This window comes from Myotis myotis, unplaced genomic scaffold, assembly GCF_014108235.1.
Source record: "Myotis myotis isolate mMyoMyo1 unplaced genomic scaffold, mMyoMyo1.p scaffold_m19_p_16, whole genome shotgun sequence".
In the NCBI taxonomy this organism is placed as follows: Eukaryota; Metazoa; Chordata; class Mammalia; order Chiroptera; family Vespertilionidae; genus Myotis; species Myotis myotis.
Genome location: NW_023416320.1, coordinates 13,332,550 through 13,348,951, shown reverse-complemented (window position 1 = coordinate 13,348,951; position 16,402 = coordinate 13,332,550). Strand labels below are relative to the sequence as shown.

General features: G+C 46.1%; 1 long non-coding RNA gene across 1 annotated transcript; it reads right to left on the bottom strand.

Moving 5' to 3' along the window:
• Positions 1–9,701: 9,701 nt before the first annotated feature.
• Positions 9,702–14,862, bottom strand: LOC118670560. The gene is made up of 3 exons (XR_004972378.1): positions 14,720–14,862; positions 10,616–10,694; positions 9,702–10,219 (listed from the first exon to the last, which is right to left on the bottom strand). It is a non-coding gene; the product is annotated as an uncharacterized LOC118670560 (long non-coding RNA).
• Between the last annotated feature and the right edge of the window lie 1,540 nt (positions 14,863–16,402).

Sequence of the window (16,402 nt, the reverse complement as noted above, 5' to 3'; positions counted from 1 at the left end):
ATGATGAGAGAAGATTTATCTAACAAAGCAGAGGTCTAAAAAACAACTTAAGAGATGAATTAGGATTCCAGCTCTGACACCTTTAAACAGTTTTATTATTAAGGCAGATGTATTCTTGGAGAGTTGACTAATGCAGGGTCATGCTCATAGTTTGTGCCCACTAAATATTAATTCATTTTGATGACAGGTTTTATTAGAAATTATTGCTCGCAGCACTTACATATTTATAACATATTTTTAGCAGAATAATTTGCATATATAAAATTCTATACAAATGCAACCAATAGTAATTTATTACAGAGTCATTTGGCTTATGTTTACTTTTTAATGCATGTATTTATTCATTCATCTGTTAGTTATTAATTGAGTAGATACTCTATTTCAAGTATTCTGTTAGCCACACCCAGTTTCTGCACTCAGGAGAGAGGGAGTTTCAAGGTTTTACTTGGGTGAGTGGTAGATGCTGTTTTAGAAAGAAGCACAAAAATGATCACCGGGAACTTTGCCACTACTGAGAGTTATATAAACAGGGTAAGCATGGTTTAAACAGACGGTGCTGAATAATGAGAGCTAAAACCTACATTTTCACTTTTTCCCTCTTACTAGGGCTTCTTCCTGGAGATAATACCTGCCCCTCCTATCTCACAAAGCACTTGGATCAGTCAGATTCTCCAAAGAAACAGAACCAATCCTATATAATAAAAGGCTAATATGCAAATAGACCAAACTGCAGAACGACCGGTTGCTATGACGCGCACTGACCACCAGACGCTCCTGCATTGAGGGTCTGCCCCCTGATGGTCAGTGCACATTATAGCGACCAGTTGACCTGTCATTTGGTCGCTTAGACATATATATATATATATATATATATATATATATATATATATATATATATATATATACTAGAGGCCCGATGCACAAAAATTCATGCAAGGGTAGGCCTTCCTTTCCCCAGCTGCCGGCATTGGCTTCCCTCCTCCGGCCACCAGCAGGCACCTGGGACCTGGGCTGCTTCCCTCTGGCCCTGGCTTTGTCAGGAAGGACATCCGGTCTAATTAGCCTACTACCCTTTTATTATTATAGATAGATTGATTTCAGAGAGGAAGGGAGCAGGAGAGAGAGAGAAACATCAATGATGAGAAAGAATCATTGGTCAGCTACCTCCTGCACACCCCACACTGGGGATCAAGCCCACAGCCCAGGCATGTGCCCTGACGAAGAATCAAACTGTGACCTCCTGGTTCTTAGGTCGACGCTCAACCACTGAGCCACCCTAACCAGGCCACTTCCTGTCTTCCTATGTTGCCCCAGTAGCAGCATATACTGTTCTCAGCTTCTAGAGCAGTTGTTCTCAACCTGTGGGCCGTGACCCCTTTGGTGGTCGAACGACCCTTTCACAGGGGTCGCCTAAGACCATCGGAAAACACATATATAATTACATATTGTTTTTGTGATTAATCACTATGCTTTAATTATGTTCAATTTGTAACAATGAAAAGACATCCTGCATATCAGATATTTACATTACGATTCATAACAGTAGCAAAATTACAGTGATGAAGTAGCAACAAAAATAATTTTATGGTTGGGGGTCACCACAACATTAGGAACTGTATTAAAGGGTCGCGGGCCCTAACCAGTTTGGCTCAGTGGATAGAGCATCAGCCTGCAGACTCAAGGGTCCCAGGTTAGATTCCGGTCAAGGGCATGTACCTTGGTTGCAGGTACATCCCCAGTAGGGAGTGTGCAGGAGGCAGCTGATCGATGTTTCTAATTCTCTATCCCTCTCCCTTCCTCTCTGTAAAAAATCAATAAAATATATTTTTAAATAAAAAATAAAAAAAATAAAGGGTCGCGGCATTAGGAAGGTTGAGAACCACAGTTCTAGAGACTTGAGCACTCCCAGCACCTACAAGGTCCAGCGGCAGCCACACTCACCTGCTGAGCTGTGCCCCTGTGGCGTCTGAGAAGCTGCAGAGCCACACCCCTTTGGTGGAAGCACCAGCCCCCAGCACGCCCTTCTCAGTGGTCTGAGCAGGGCAGAGCTTCCCTCAGAGATCCAAGCACCACCCCCATGGGGCCCTCCTCCAGGCTCCTGGACAACAGTGATACCACCTGCTCTCCAGCCTCAGGAGGTAAGAGCTGCTTCTTGCAGTTGTTAATTCCTAGGTGACAACCCTCTTCCTTTTTTTCTTTTACTCTTTCTAATGCCTGTGAACGCATTCTTTTCTTTTCTTTTTTAGTATATTTTTTAATTGATTTCAGAGAGGAAGGGAGAGGGAGAGAGAGATAGAAACATCAATAATGAGAATCACTGATAGGCTGCCTCCTGCATGCCCCCCACTGGGATCAAGCCCGCAACCTGGGCATGTGCCCTTGACCAGAATCGAATCCAGGACCTTTCAGTCCGTAGGCCGACGCTCTAGCCACTGAACCAAACCAGCCAGGGCAAGCTTCCTGTCTATGAAAGCCCCTCTATTTGAAAGATTTAGTGTGATTTTCTCACTGGCCCCTGGCCAATGCCTTCCCCCTTTTAAAAATATATTATTGATTTCAGAGAGGAAGGGAGAGGGAGAGAGAGATAGAAGCATCAGGGATGAGAGAGAATCATTGATAGGCTGCCTCCTGCACTCTCCACACTGGAATCGAGCCTGCAACCCAGGCATGTGTCCTGACCGGGAATCAAACCATGACCTCCGGGTCCATAGGTCGACACTCAACCCCTGAGCCACGCCGGCCAGGCCTGATGCCCCTTTTAATCCATTTTCCACTTTTGAAAATGTGCCTCGGATTATTATAGCCCTCCTCTGCTGAACTAGTCCAGACACTGGGTTTCAAACAATAGAAACCAGCACTGGCTCACTTTCAAAGAGAAGAGAAATGTACTGAGAGTGACTGTGGGGCTCAGAGGATCAAGAGGAATCCTGGAGGCCGAGGGGCAGAGGAAGGTTGGCCCAGTGAAGCTCCCGGATGGTTTGCTGAGGATGCAACCCCTGATCCCTTTCCACAGGACACTTAGGGGCAGCCAGAGCCCATGCACATCGGTCACCACATGCTGGACTCTGCTGCCCTTGCACACTTATCTGCGTGCACACCTGACGGCACCACCTTAATTCCTAACTGACCTAGCATCTTTGAGACACACCCTCACGATTCAGTCCCAGGTGGGAGCACCTGATGGGCCTTATTCTAAATGCACAGGAGAGAGTACCTTCTCTGACCCCTGCTAAGCCTTGGCTTCTATGGTGAGAACTAGGACCCTGCTGCCCATTAGTTTTGTGATTCCCCAAAATAAGAAGGGCTTTTAAGTGCTGGCCAGCCAGAGTGACAAATTTCTGCCATTCTAGTAGCCTCCCCTGTCACTTAGAGTAAAATCCCCACATCTGGCCCTGGCCTGTGCTTCTCAGTAGTTAGAGCATCGGCCCACACACCAAAGGGTTATGGTTTCGATTCCTGGTCAAGGGCACGGACCAGGAATGACCTGGTTTGACATCCCCCCCCCCCCCCGCCGCCCCAGTTGGGGCCATTCGGAAGGCAACCAATCAATGTATCTCTCTCAAATCCTATGTTTCTCTCTCTCCTCCCCTCCCTTCCACTCTAAAACAGATCAATGGAAAAACATATCCTCGGGAGAGGATGAACAACAACAAAATCCCCACATCTGGCTCATTAAGCTTTCTGACCTCTCCTCATGCCTCTCGCCCTTTCTCCTGTCCCTGTCCCATGGGGCTTCTGCCTTCCCTGAACATGTCACACTCATTCCGACCTCCGGGAATTACTGTTCCCTCCACCTGGGGGACCTTCCCTGCTCTCCTCAAGGGGTTTCCTTCTCACTTCCCAGTTTCTGCTTGAACATTTTCTCCTCCATGAGCCCTTCCTAACGGAGCCTCCCCCACACACCTTTCTCTGTAGCATTTGTACCGGATGTTTTCTTGTGTCTGTTCATCATCAGCCTCCGCTCATCCAGAATGTGACTTCGACAGTGTCTGTCCGTTGCTGCAGTATCCCAGGACGAGGGCGAGTGCCTGGCAGAGGGCAGGGGCTGAATGTTTGCTGAATGATTGGACACAGGAGCTCAGCCTCTTGGCAAAAGAGCTCAGGAATGGCCCGTCATGGGGGGAGCAGGTGAAGAGGGTGAAGGCTGTAACTGTTTTGAGGGGGCGCAGGATTGGGGTCAGCTGAGCCGGGCCTGGGGATCTGGCCCCCTGGTTGGTGAGCGGTGAGCTCTATGCTGACCTCAGGAGGTGGTGCCCTAGAAAGTGCGTTTTAAACACCTGCCCAGGTGGCTTTGAGGTAGGTGAGGAGCAGGTCACAAGGAATCATTGAAAACACCAGGGCCTGGGAAAGCTGGAGCAGGTGGGGGATAGGGTTAGGGTTAGGGTTAGGGTTAGGGTTAGGGCTAGGGCTAGGGCTAGGGTTAGGGATAGGGATAGGGTTAGGGTTAGGGTTAGGGTTAGGGTTAGGGTTAGGGTTAGGGTTAGGGCTAGGGTTAGGGTTAGGGTTAGGGTTAGGGTTAGGGCTAGGGTTAAGGTTAGGGTTAGGGCTAGGGTTAGGGTTAGGGTTAGGGTTAGGGATAAGGCTAGATCTAGAGTTATGGTGAGGGGTAGGGTTAGGTTTAGGGGTAAGGCTAGATCTAGAGTTATGGTGAGGGGTAGAATTAGGGCTAGGGCAAGGGTGAGTGCAAGGACTGTGGCTGGGTTTAGGGTTAGGTCTAGTATTAGGGCTACGGCTAGGGTTAGGGTTAGTGTTTCGGTTGGTTTAGGATTAGTGGTATGGTTCAGGCACAAGGAGCTCAGCCTTTTGGCAGAGAAACTCAGAGATGGCCAGGTATGGGTAGTGCTGGTGAAGAGGGTGAAGGCTGTAGCAGTTTTGAGGGGGCAAAGGACTGGCATCAGCTGAGCCTGGTCTGTGGGATCTGACCCTTATTTAGTAATTTATAATGGAAACAATGGCAAATGGGATTCCATGGGTGCTTTTATACAATATTTAACTTTCTGGAATCTATCTCGGACTGTTCTTTTGGAGGTTTTACTAAGGAGTAGGGTCTCAAAGTTGGGCTCTAAGAAGGCTGCTGTGTTCTTGGGAAGAAACCATGGTTTCCTCCTAATGGCCACCAGCTAATAGGCCTCATTTTGTGAGTTAAAGCAGAAGGTAAGGGAGGTAAGGAAAACTTCAGAGCACAGCACACTCATATTGAGTGTGAAAGAAGCCATAGAGCATAACTGTTGTAAGCATAGATTTGGGTGTCAGACAGACCTGATTCTAAGAATCACTCACCTGGAGAGTTCTGTAAAAATACAAACTCTCAGTCCCCATTCCAGGAATCAACCCCGAAATCTTCTACATCTGCCACAGCTGTGTCAAACTAACTCTGGGATTTTTTTGGTCTAAATGACTCAGCAATTTTTTTTTAACATAATACAGAGGCATGTCATTTGAAACACAAACATGGATTGAATGTTACTATGAGTCAGGTACTGCTCTAAGCACTTTACATGGTCTCACTCATCTAGGTCATATTATTCCCCTTTATACAGATCAGGAAACTGAGGCTCAGAGAGGCTAACCAACTCGTTCAAGGTCACACACTAATAAATTGGGGAGCTGGGATTAAGCCCAGGCAGTCTGGCTCCTGAGAGACTAATCTCTATCCTCTCCCACCCTCCAAACTACATTGAACAATTAGGGCACTTCAAAACAAATTATTTAAAAATTTGAACAGCCCTGGGTGGGTAGCTCATTTGGTTACAGCGGTGGTTCTCAACCTTCTTAAAGCTACGACCCTTTAATACAGTTCCTCATGTTGTGGTGACCCCCAATTTCATTGTTACAAATTGAACATAATTAAAGCATAGTGATTAATCAAAAAACAATATGTAATTATATGTGTGTTTTCCAATGGTCTTAGGCGACCCCTGTGAAAGGGTCGTTCGACTCCCAAAGGGGTCGCGACCCACACGTTGAGAACCGCTGGGTTAGAGCATCATCCTGCTATGCCAAGGTTGAAGGTGTAATCCTTGGTCAGGGCACATATAAGAACCAGCCAAGGGATGCATACATAAGTGGGACAACAAATTAATGTTTCTCTCTGTCCCTCAAATCAATCAATAAAAATTAAAAAAGCAAAAATTTGAACAGCTGTCCTCCTAGCATCTATTAAGTAAAATGTAAGGTAATCTTATTCATGATCATTTATCTTCCCAAGTACATCGTGGATAGATAAGTCTGTTACAAAAGTATTCCAAGGCAGCCATCAAAAATAGTGTTGAAACTATATTTTTATGTGTGGGTATGTTCATATGATGCTCTTCCTATAAGGAAATATATCCACATCCACATATACTTATACACATACACACAGTAATGCCTAGAGGAAGTCTGGGAGAAAACAGCAAAGTACGACAGTTAATTCTGTGTAGTATCATCCTTTATTTATGTGAAATAAACATTTGAATTTTGTCTAATAAAAAAATTTTTAATTTTAAATATAAGGGACTTTATGTATTTTGAAGCAAAAACAACGTAAAACAATGATATCCTCTCTGTTTTCTCTTAAATTCCACCTATGAGACCTTTTAAAAAGAAATCTGAGGGAAGTATTGGATTATAGGTGCGCCTGCATGGTGGCTACTGGTTTTACAGATGTTTCAGTCTTGGCTGTGACGCTTCCTGGCCGAGACACAGATGTCAGACAGGTCCCTGAATAACCCTGCTTCACTCACTCACCTGTGTATAGGTCAGGGGGCTGATGCATTTCCCAGGGCTGAACACAAATACAGGGAGGTGCTTGATACAAGGTAATGACTATGGTTAGCAAGGGGCGGTCATCCCCAGAATAGAACCCAGGATTACTAAATGCAAAACGGCGCCTTTTTGGCTAATACTAAAGATTGTAAATAATTGACTAATTGGAGGTAAGCAGCCACTCTCAGGAAGAGATCTGGGGAGTGGCAAAGGTCAGGCTGCCCTTGCAGATCCGGCTGAGGTTGGTTTCTGGTGTTGTTTCTAGTTCAATGCATGTATGTTCCCGGGACAGGCAAGCACCCTAAGCCCTGACCTACCAGCTTCTGAACATTCTGTTTTCCAAAACAGGAATTTGTGGGTAATCACACCCTTGAGTCCCTTTCTCCTGTTGCTGAGGTGTGGCTGTTCCCACCCTACCCACGGCATCTCCTGTGCTCCAGCGGCCAGCTCTTGAGCCCTTGCCCTCCTCACTCCACTTCCCTCTGCTCCACACCCCGCCACCCCCAACTCCCGCCATGCTGCTGAGCCTGCTGTCTTGGAGGTTACCAGTGACGTTCTCATTGCCAAAGCCAGGTTCAGCTTTATCTTCCTGTACCTTGCTCTATTAATCATTACTCTCTTCATGTCTCCAGGTGCCTTTCTTTTGGTCTGTAAACATGCTCCAATCTCCGGTAGCCTGAAAAAAATAATAAAAATGTAATAACCTTGTATTCATGTCACTCCATGTCATTGGCTCAGGTCCTACCCAATCCTGAGATACTGCTTTGTAAAGGTCAGCAATGACCTATTCCTTGTTGTTCGATGGCCCTCGGTTGCATTTGACGTTCTTGGTGACTTCCTCCTTCCTGAAACTCTCCCTTCGCTCTGCTGCACACGTCATCATGCCCTGGTTAAAATGAATGAATGCATACACACACCACCCAACTAGGGTTTCTTACTTTCAAGTCTTTGCTCTCGCTGACATCACCATCACCAGAGGACCCCTCCTCACTCTCGCCTTCACCTCCAATGCCCAACCCCCACTTGTCACCCTTCCGATCCTCCTCTCCCCCAGGTTAACTTCCACTTCCCCCGGAATCTCTCCTTAACATCCCCTCCCACCAAAGCTGGGTTGCTGCTCCTTCGTGGTGTTTACATAACACTCACGTACTTCTCACACCGTATTCTAATCCTGTCTCCCTTGAGGTGGTGCCAGATACACAGTAGGAACTCAATAAATGTTTATAAAATTAAATACCCAATTAAGTAATATCAACACCTGTGTAAGATCCCCTGAGCCCTCAGTCGCAGGATACAGGGCAAATAAACTCACAGGGAGTCAGGGGGTTAGAAAGAAATCAGAGGCCAGGGGGAGACGCGTACGGTTTGACCATGTGTTGGTAAGGAAGTTGGAGGAATCGGCAGTTTGGCAGGACCCAGAGGAGTGCCATGAAAAGACACTCTTAAAATGGAGAGGCAGTGCCCTTAGGGGGCTGACTTCACTTTCCTCCTAGCTCTTCGTCCTCAGGGTTCTCCCCACAAAATCTCTAGCGAAAAGAAGTGCAGAAGAGATGTAAAGAAGAGTATATTCCCTTTCCTTCTTGCTCTTTCTAAACGAGAACAGTCACAACCATATTGCTTGAAAACTTCCAGATACGTGCTATTTTTTCTTCCAGCTACATGGTATCTGTGTTTATGCTTGAAAATGAGAAAGAAAAAAATTGTTTTCAAACACTTAGAAGAAATTTAGAACATTCTCTTCAGGATGACATAGATAACCACAGGCACAGTTTATTATCTGCTCGCCGGCATCTTCTTTGTAAGCCAACTATTACACCCTGAAGGACAGCATCCAAGAATTTTTGGATTTTTCAGTATCTTTGTTATTGCCTTTTCAAAAAAGATTTTTACTGATTTTTAGAGAGAGAGAGAGAGAGAGAGAGAGAGAGAGAGAGACATCAATTAGCTGCCTCCTGCACACCCCCTACCAGGGATTGAATCCAAAAGCTGGGCATGTGCCCTGAGCAGGAATCCAACTGGCAACCTTTGTGGTGGATGGAACGACGCCCAATCAACTGAGCCATACCAGCCAGAGCTCTTCGTTATTGCCTCTGACTCTCAAGTTAGTTATTATTAGAAGAGATGTAACATTCCTAGGTCCAGTCATCATATAACAAGTCAGAGGCATTGCGCATCAGTACTAACAATTAAGTTTTCAAAAATCAGAATGTTTGCCTTTTTTAAAAAGAGATAATGCATCCACACAGTTCAAAATTCAAGAGATACAAAAGAGTGTACACTAAGAATTTTTTCTTCTACTCTGTTCTTTCAGAGACCTTCCAGTTATACAAGAGGATATGTACACATATACATTTTCCCCATGGCCTGCTCTTTGCTGGGTCCTACTCTACATCTGATCTTGCACCTTGCTTTTTCACCAATCTATTTTTGAAAGTGTTCCATATCAGCACGTAAAGAAACTTTCTCATTTTATTTGCCACGTTATATATTTAACCAGTTCCCTACTAATGGATATAGATGTTGCTTCCAGTATTTTGATACTCAAAAAGTGCTGCAATAACCTTTCCATACATCATTTTGTACACGTGCCAGAATATCTGCAGCAAAAATTCCTAGAAGGGGACTAGCTGAGCCAACGCGTACGTTCACTTGGAATTTTGTTAGCTATTGCCAATGTTCTCTGCAGGGGTGCGGGGGAGAGGGGGTGTTGTACCAGTTCACCCTCCCACCAGCTTCCTTACATCTCCACCAACAGTGTCAGCTGACTTTCTAGGCTTTGCCAATTTGGAAGGTGCTGAATGAGATCTCAATGTACTTCTAGCATGCATTTTTCTTATTATGAGCATGGTAGTACCTTTTTTTTTTTTTTTTTTTTAGTCCTCGGTATTATTCATAGTTTCCTCTCTCTCAGTATAAAATAATAGCAGCAATAATAATAGCTGACATGTACGGGGTGGCTTACCATCTGCCTAGTTTATTAGAGATATTACATGTAAGACTCTCAACAGTTCTGCGTTGTAGATACAGTTATTATCCCGATCTATATATGGGGAAACTGAGGCTTAGAGAGTGTCAGGAGCTTGCCCAAGGTCTCACAGCAGTAAATGGCAGAGCCAGGGCTTGAACCCAGACATCTCGGACCACAACACTCAAGTTCTTAAAAACTAGGCAACTCCCCCTACTGCAGTACGCAACAACCACACAACAAAAATAGAGGCCCTCAGGCATCGACTCGGATTTCCTCCCAAGAAAGTAGCCTGCTGACATCCTCCTCCCATTCTCGCCTCCTGTTGAGGTTAATGTCTTCTTGGGTTCTTGCCTCCTCATGAGATGTGCTCTGGGAGGACCACACCATCATGTGGACCAGGGCCACAGAGACGAGGCACTGCCTGCAGGCTCCTAGACACACAGCCACACGAGAGGAGTAAGTGGGCATCTGGTGGATACTAGTTCACACACAGCAACCTCAGGCCTACAAAGAAGGAAGAAGTAAAGTTCACTCAGTAAATATTTATTGAGCGTCTACTACGTGCCAGGCAGTTCCAGGTAGTTGGACACTGCAGTGAACAAGACAAACCTGGTCCCTATTCTCATAATATTTAGATTACATTTGTCAATAAGTAAACAAGACAATAATTTAATTGATAGTAGTAAGTGCTATGCAGAGGGTTAAAACCATGCAGTTTGGTAGAGGGGCTACTTCGGTGAGTTGGTGAAGGTCTCGCTAAAGGTGCCACTTTCAACGAGAAGCCAATGGCATGAGGAAATTAGCTATTAAAGTTCAAGGGAAGAGCACGCCAGGCAGAGGAACAGCCAGTACACGTCGGGAACAAGCTGGGTGCACCTGTCGAAGGGAGGGGCCGTTTACCTGGAGGCTGGAGGCAGTGGGAAGGGCGGTGCTGGCAGAGGCAGGAGTGACAGGCGTGGCCAGATCTCACCTTGGGACTCTGTGGACCAGAAAAGAGAACCCGGATTGTACTATGTCCAGTGGGAAGTTATGGGAGGTTTTACACTGGTGATGGGGGCGGGAAGGGTGTGTACATGTGTGATGTAATCTGATTTAATTGTTTTTCTTTTAGGAACACTCAATCTGGCTGCTAGGAGAACAGGCTGTAGGGAGGCAAAGAGGTAAATCTGGAGACCAGTTGGAGCAGTGGTTCTCAACCTTCCTAATGCCGCGACCCTTTAATACAGTTCCCCCTGTTGTGGTGACCCCCAATTTCATTGTTACAATTTGAACATAATTAAAGCATAGGGATTAATCACAAAAACAATATGTAATTACATATGTTTTTCCGATGGTCTTAGGCGACCCCGTGAAAGGGTCGTTCGACCCCCAAAGGGTCACGACCCACAGGTTGAGAACCTCTGAGTTGGAGGTTATTGAGGTGGCCTGGACAGAAATCATAAAGGCTTGTAGCAGAGTACTGCTTTTCAAACTTTAGGGGTGGAACCCACAACCTGGGTTTGAATCCTGACTCAGAATGGAACCTGCCACCTTTGGTGTGTGGGACTAGGCTCCAACCAGCTGAGCCACACCGGTCAGGGCAAGATTTCTGCAGTTCCAACAAGCTCACAGGTGCTACTGACGCCACTGGTCTGCAAACCACTTTTTGAGTAGCACTGATCTAGACTGGAGATGGAGGGCATGGGCAGATTTCAATATATCTTAGATGGCGAGTCAAAAGGATTTACTGGTGGATTCCATTTGGGAGGCAAGTGAAAGAGAAGAATGAAGGATGACTTGGGTTTTGGGTAACAAAACGAGGAAAAATTACCAGCATATATTGAGTTGAATTAGAGGGAAGGCAGATGGAAGGGAAGAAAATTGGGGAATGTTAAGATTGAGAGGCCTATGAGACATCCCTGTGAAAATGTCAGTCACAAGGAGGGGAGTTCTGGTGTTGGAGTGCGAGGTCAGAACTGGGGAGACATCACCACAGAGATGTGGATAAAAAAGGGGCTCTACAGAAAGTCACCTCACGGGGGGAGCTGGTCATAAATTCCTAACTGGGCAGAGGATGGTGGGTAGTCCCGCCCCAGGCCTATAACTATTTTAGTGACGGTTTTAAGACAGCCCTACCAACTGTTTTTGCATCTAGGTCAACACACCTTAGAAATGCCAGAAGTAATAACCTCTTAAAGGCATAACCACCCTCAAGAGGGCACATAATCTTAACTTTTTCATAATCCATTGATTTTCAACCTTTTTCTCACCTCATGGCACACATCAACGAATTACTAAAGTTTTGTGGCACACCAAGAAATATATTTTTTGCCAATCTGACAAAAAGTGGGTAAAATTTTGATTCATTCACACCCAACAGCTATTGTTGTGTTGGCCGTTGTCATCTTTTAATTTGACAATCTAAGGAAAAAGAGGTCAGTGCCCCTGACTAAATAGTCAGGTATCGCATGTTTCAAAACTTCTTGTAGCACACGGGTTGAAAATCCCTGCTGTAATCCAATCCCCACCTTCATGTAATATTCCTTACATTCCCTCCTTAATTTCAAATGCATAAAGAAACTGCAAAACTGTTATTCTCCAGAGCATCTGAGAGCTTGCTTCCTGGCAGTTGTCATCAGTTCGGCTCAGAAAACTCTCTACAGGTTTAGACATTTCTTATGTCAGCAGAGAGGAGAGTTAAGATGATGGGACTGGATGAGATGACCCAGAGAGAGAGCGTATTTGGGAAAAAGAAGAGCTTAGGACAGAGCCCTGGGCAGGGGAATGTGCGCAGGAGAACAACAAGGAGATTTAATGTCATTAATACCAGGCAGAGAAAGCCTTTTTTTAAAAAAAAAAAAATGATTTTATTGATTTTAGAGCGAAAGGCTGGGAGAGGGAGAGAGAATCATCAATGAGACGGAAGCCTCAACATCGATCAGTTGCCTCCTGCATGCCCCCTACCAGGGACCGAGTCCACAACCCAGGCATGTGCCCTGGCCAGGAATTGAACCTGCAACCCCCCGGTGCATGGGTCCATGCCTAACCACTGAGCACACCTGCCGGGCAGGAGACAGCCTCTTAGGAAGGAGGGAATGGTCAGCAAAGCACCTGGAAGCAAGATGCCATGTGAGAGCTCAGAGAGGAGAGGAAAAGGAAAAATGGACCAGCGTTAGTGACTGAAGAACCGTGAGAATCCATAACTCCTGTGACTTCAGCTGGATTCTCCGCACATGGTGAGTAACCATCAACTCCAAACCGCTAAAGGCCCAGCTTCTCCTTTGGAGACACGAAGGTGAAACCTCAGATATTACAGCTACTCGCCAGCCAGCCTCAGTCTGGAGTGGTGGCAGCATCCGAGGGGGAAAGAACAGGTTGCATTCTGGGAACTGGGACTGGAAAGGAGAATGGCTAGGAAGCTGTCCTGGGAGACAGAAATGACCGTGGATGGCTTCCCAGGCAGAAGGACTGGACCATTCTCGAAACTCCTTTTCTTCTACCTCAAAGGAACAATATCCCCACTGTTACCCAAGAGCAATTCTTCTCCCAGCGTTTGTGAGCCCTGGGCTGCCTGCCGAAGCTGAGCCCTGGCTCCACCGGCCGTCTCCTCCCTCGTCTGTATTTTTGATGGCTTCCTCCGGCCTGGCTCCTTCCCCTCAGACTACAATAACACCACTCCAACCTAAAAGAAAGCTCTCATCCTCCACCCTTCCTCCCCTGCAACTACTGCTTTCACTGCTTTTACCCCAAACTTCCTACACCGATGCGCGTGCTTCCTCACTTTCTTCTTGCCTGCACCCACTGGAATTTGGCTTCTGTCCCTGCCACTGTCTCCAAAGCCATGGCCACCTCCTAATTATCGAGCCCAGGGCCTGCTCCTCCGGGTCCTCGCCTCAGGCTTTCTCTCTGCTGTATTTTACACAATGGCTGCCCATCCGCGGCTTCTGGGAACTCTTGCCCCTTTCCTGGCCCTCACCTTCCCACGCAAATGCTTCCCTCTCCTTCAGTGTGGCCTCCAGAGTCCATGTCCCTCTCAGTTCCAGAACTGGTGGTCATGTCTCCTTCTCTGGTCTCCTGAATGATCTCATCCATACCCTTCCACCACCAGCTGGCCATGAACTGATGACTGACAACTACTTGCACTGGCATTTGCAGCTGCCTGTGTGACATTTCCATGTTCTACGGGCAAACAAAATCCATTTGCACTTAGTAAGTGTATACAGATGCTCCTTGACTTAAGATTAGGTGATATACCAATGAACACATTGTAAGCTGGAAATACCATAAGTTGAAAATGCATTTACTATACATAACTTGCTAAACATCGCTTAGCTTACCTTAAACATGCCCAGAGCACTTACACTAGCATACAGTTGAGCAAAGCCATGTTATAACACAAAGCCAATTTTATAATAAAGCGTTGAATATCTCACATAATTCATTATGCATATTGCTTTTGCACCATTGGAAAGAGGAAAATTTGTAAATCAAACCACTGTTAAGTCAGGACTATGTTTATTAAGTACATGTTTGTTGAATAAACTGTTTTTTTTTCCTTGCCAACTCCTGCCTCCTACATATTAAAGAAAAAGCAATAAATAATAACCAAAACGTAAACACCTCTGGGGTCCCCTCCTGTGTGGGTTAATGGGATGACCTCACACCTTTTTCTCTCACAACTTCTAATTAGTCACACAGGCTTATTGATTATCTCTCCAAAATGTTTCTGGAATCTGTCAACCAGTGGTCATTGGCGCTAACTCAACACCAACAGGAATCCCCAATTTGGGGTTGACGACGAAGGCAACTGTTCCGGGCAAACAGCTCAGTTGTGATATAGCATGGCTGTGAGTGGTCCTGGGTCAGGTAGCCCTCTCCAGCCAGACAGCTCTGCTCTGCTGTGGTCCAGTCCAGTAGCGCTGTCTTCGCAGCCCCAGGCCCAGGCCCACCCCCAGCCCAGCCCAGCCTTTAGTCTTTGGTGGGAAGGGAACGTGCACTCCCCAAGCCACAGGGGAGCTTACTTACTAGTATATACAGAGAAATCCCGGGTCCTGGTCCCTCTCCAGCTAGACAGCTCTGCTCTGCTGTGGTCCAGTCCAGTAGCGCTGTCTTCACAGCCCCAGGCCTAGGCCCACCTGATTGGTCTGTCCTCATGCAGATGAAGACTCCAAATCCTCACAGTTTGGTTGGTCCAAAGAGCACTGTCCTTATTGGTCAGAATGGGGCCACTCTGATTGGTCAGTACAGCTCCAATTGGATGGAAAAAGTCTCAGTCCTATTGGTTGAAATATGACTCAGGTGCTCCTTTGTAAGAACTGGCTCAGCTGTCAGGAACACAGTGCAGACAGACAGTTCAGTGTGGGAGGCAGGCACCTTAGTGCAGGCTTTTCCCTGGAGTGTGGCTTATGTGAGAGGCACCTGTTTAGAAACAGCTGTTAAGCGCTGTTTTTAACTTTGAGCCCAGTTACCCACCAGGAACTCTTCTTGGTAGGCATTTTCTTTCTCAGGGTTGACAAATCTTTCTGCTTTTCTCCTTCCCATTCCTACTCTGCTGCTATTCTCCTCTCTCCAGCTGACTAATACTGAACCTAATTCAGTGGTTTTCAAATCTGGCTACACATTAGAATCACCTGAAAGGTTTTTAAATCCTGATGCCGGGCCCTGGCTGATGTGGCTCAGTTGGTTGAGAGTCCACCTATGAACCAGGAGGTCACGGTTCAATTACCAGTCAATACACATGCCTGGGTTGTGGGCTCGATCTCCAGTAGAGGGCATGTAGGAGGCAGCCAATCAATTATTCTCATCATTGGTGTTTCTATCTCTCTCTTTCTCTCCCTTCCTCTCTGAAATCAATAAAAAAAAGTTTTAATAAAATAAAAACATTTTTTTAAAAAAACCCTAATGCCTGGCCCTATCCCAGACTAATGAAATCAGAATATCTGGGGAGTGAAGCTGGAGCAGATGATTATAATGGGCAGTCAGATTTGAGAACCACAGATGGTTTCCTTCTCCAGTACCCAGTATTTTCCTCCAAAAAAATCAAATCTGATCTTAACACTCTTCTCCATTGATTTTTTTTTTTTTTAGAGAGAGAGGGTGGGAGGGGGGGAGAGAGAGAAACATCAATGTGAGAGAGACACATCAATTGATTGCCTCCCGCATAAGCCCCAACTGGGGCCACAACTGAGGTACCTGCCCTTGACCATGATTCAAACCTGCGACACTTAGGTGCTCAAGCCAATGCTCTAGCCACTGAGCCACACAGGCCAGGGCTGATCTTAATACTCTTCTGCTTTAAAATTTCAGATGTCTTTGACTACCTACTGTGTAGTCAAAGGCACTATGTTAAACACTTTACATATACACTAGCTTGTTAACGTCCAAAATTAACTCATGAGTGTTACCTCCATTTTACAGATGGTGGTAAAGTAACTTCCCCAAGTCAACAAGCCCGTGGAGTCTGGGCTCACATCCTACTAAATCTCTTTTCCACCTCCCTAGTTTGAGGAAAGGATTCAAACACTGTAGCATGGCAAACAAGGCCCTCCACCATCCGCTTAATTGGAGGCATCCCTCCTCCCCACCCATGCTCTACCAGCGGTTCTCAACCTGTGGGTCGCGACCCCTTTGGCGGTCGAATGACCTTTTCACAGGGGTCGCCTAAAACTATCCTGCATATCAGATATTTACATTACGATTCATAACAGT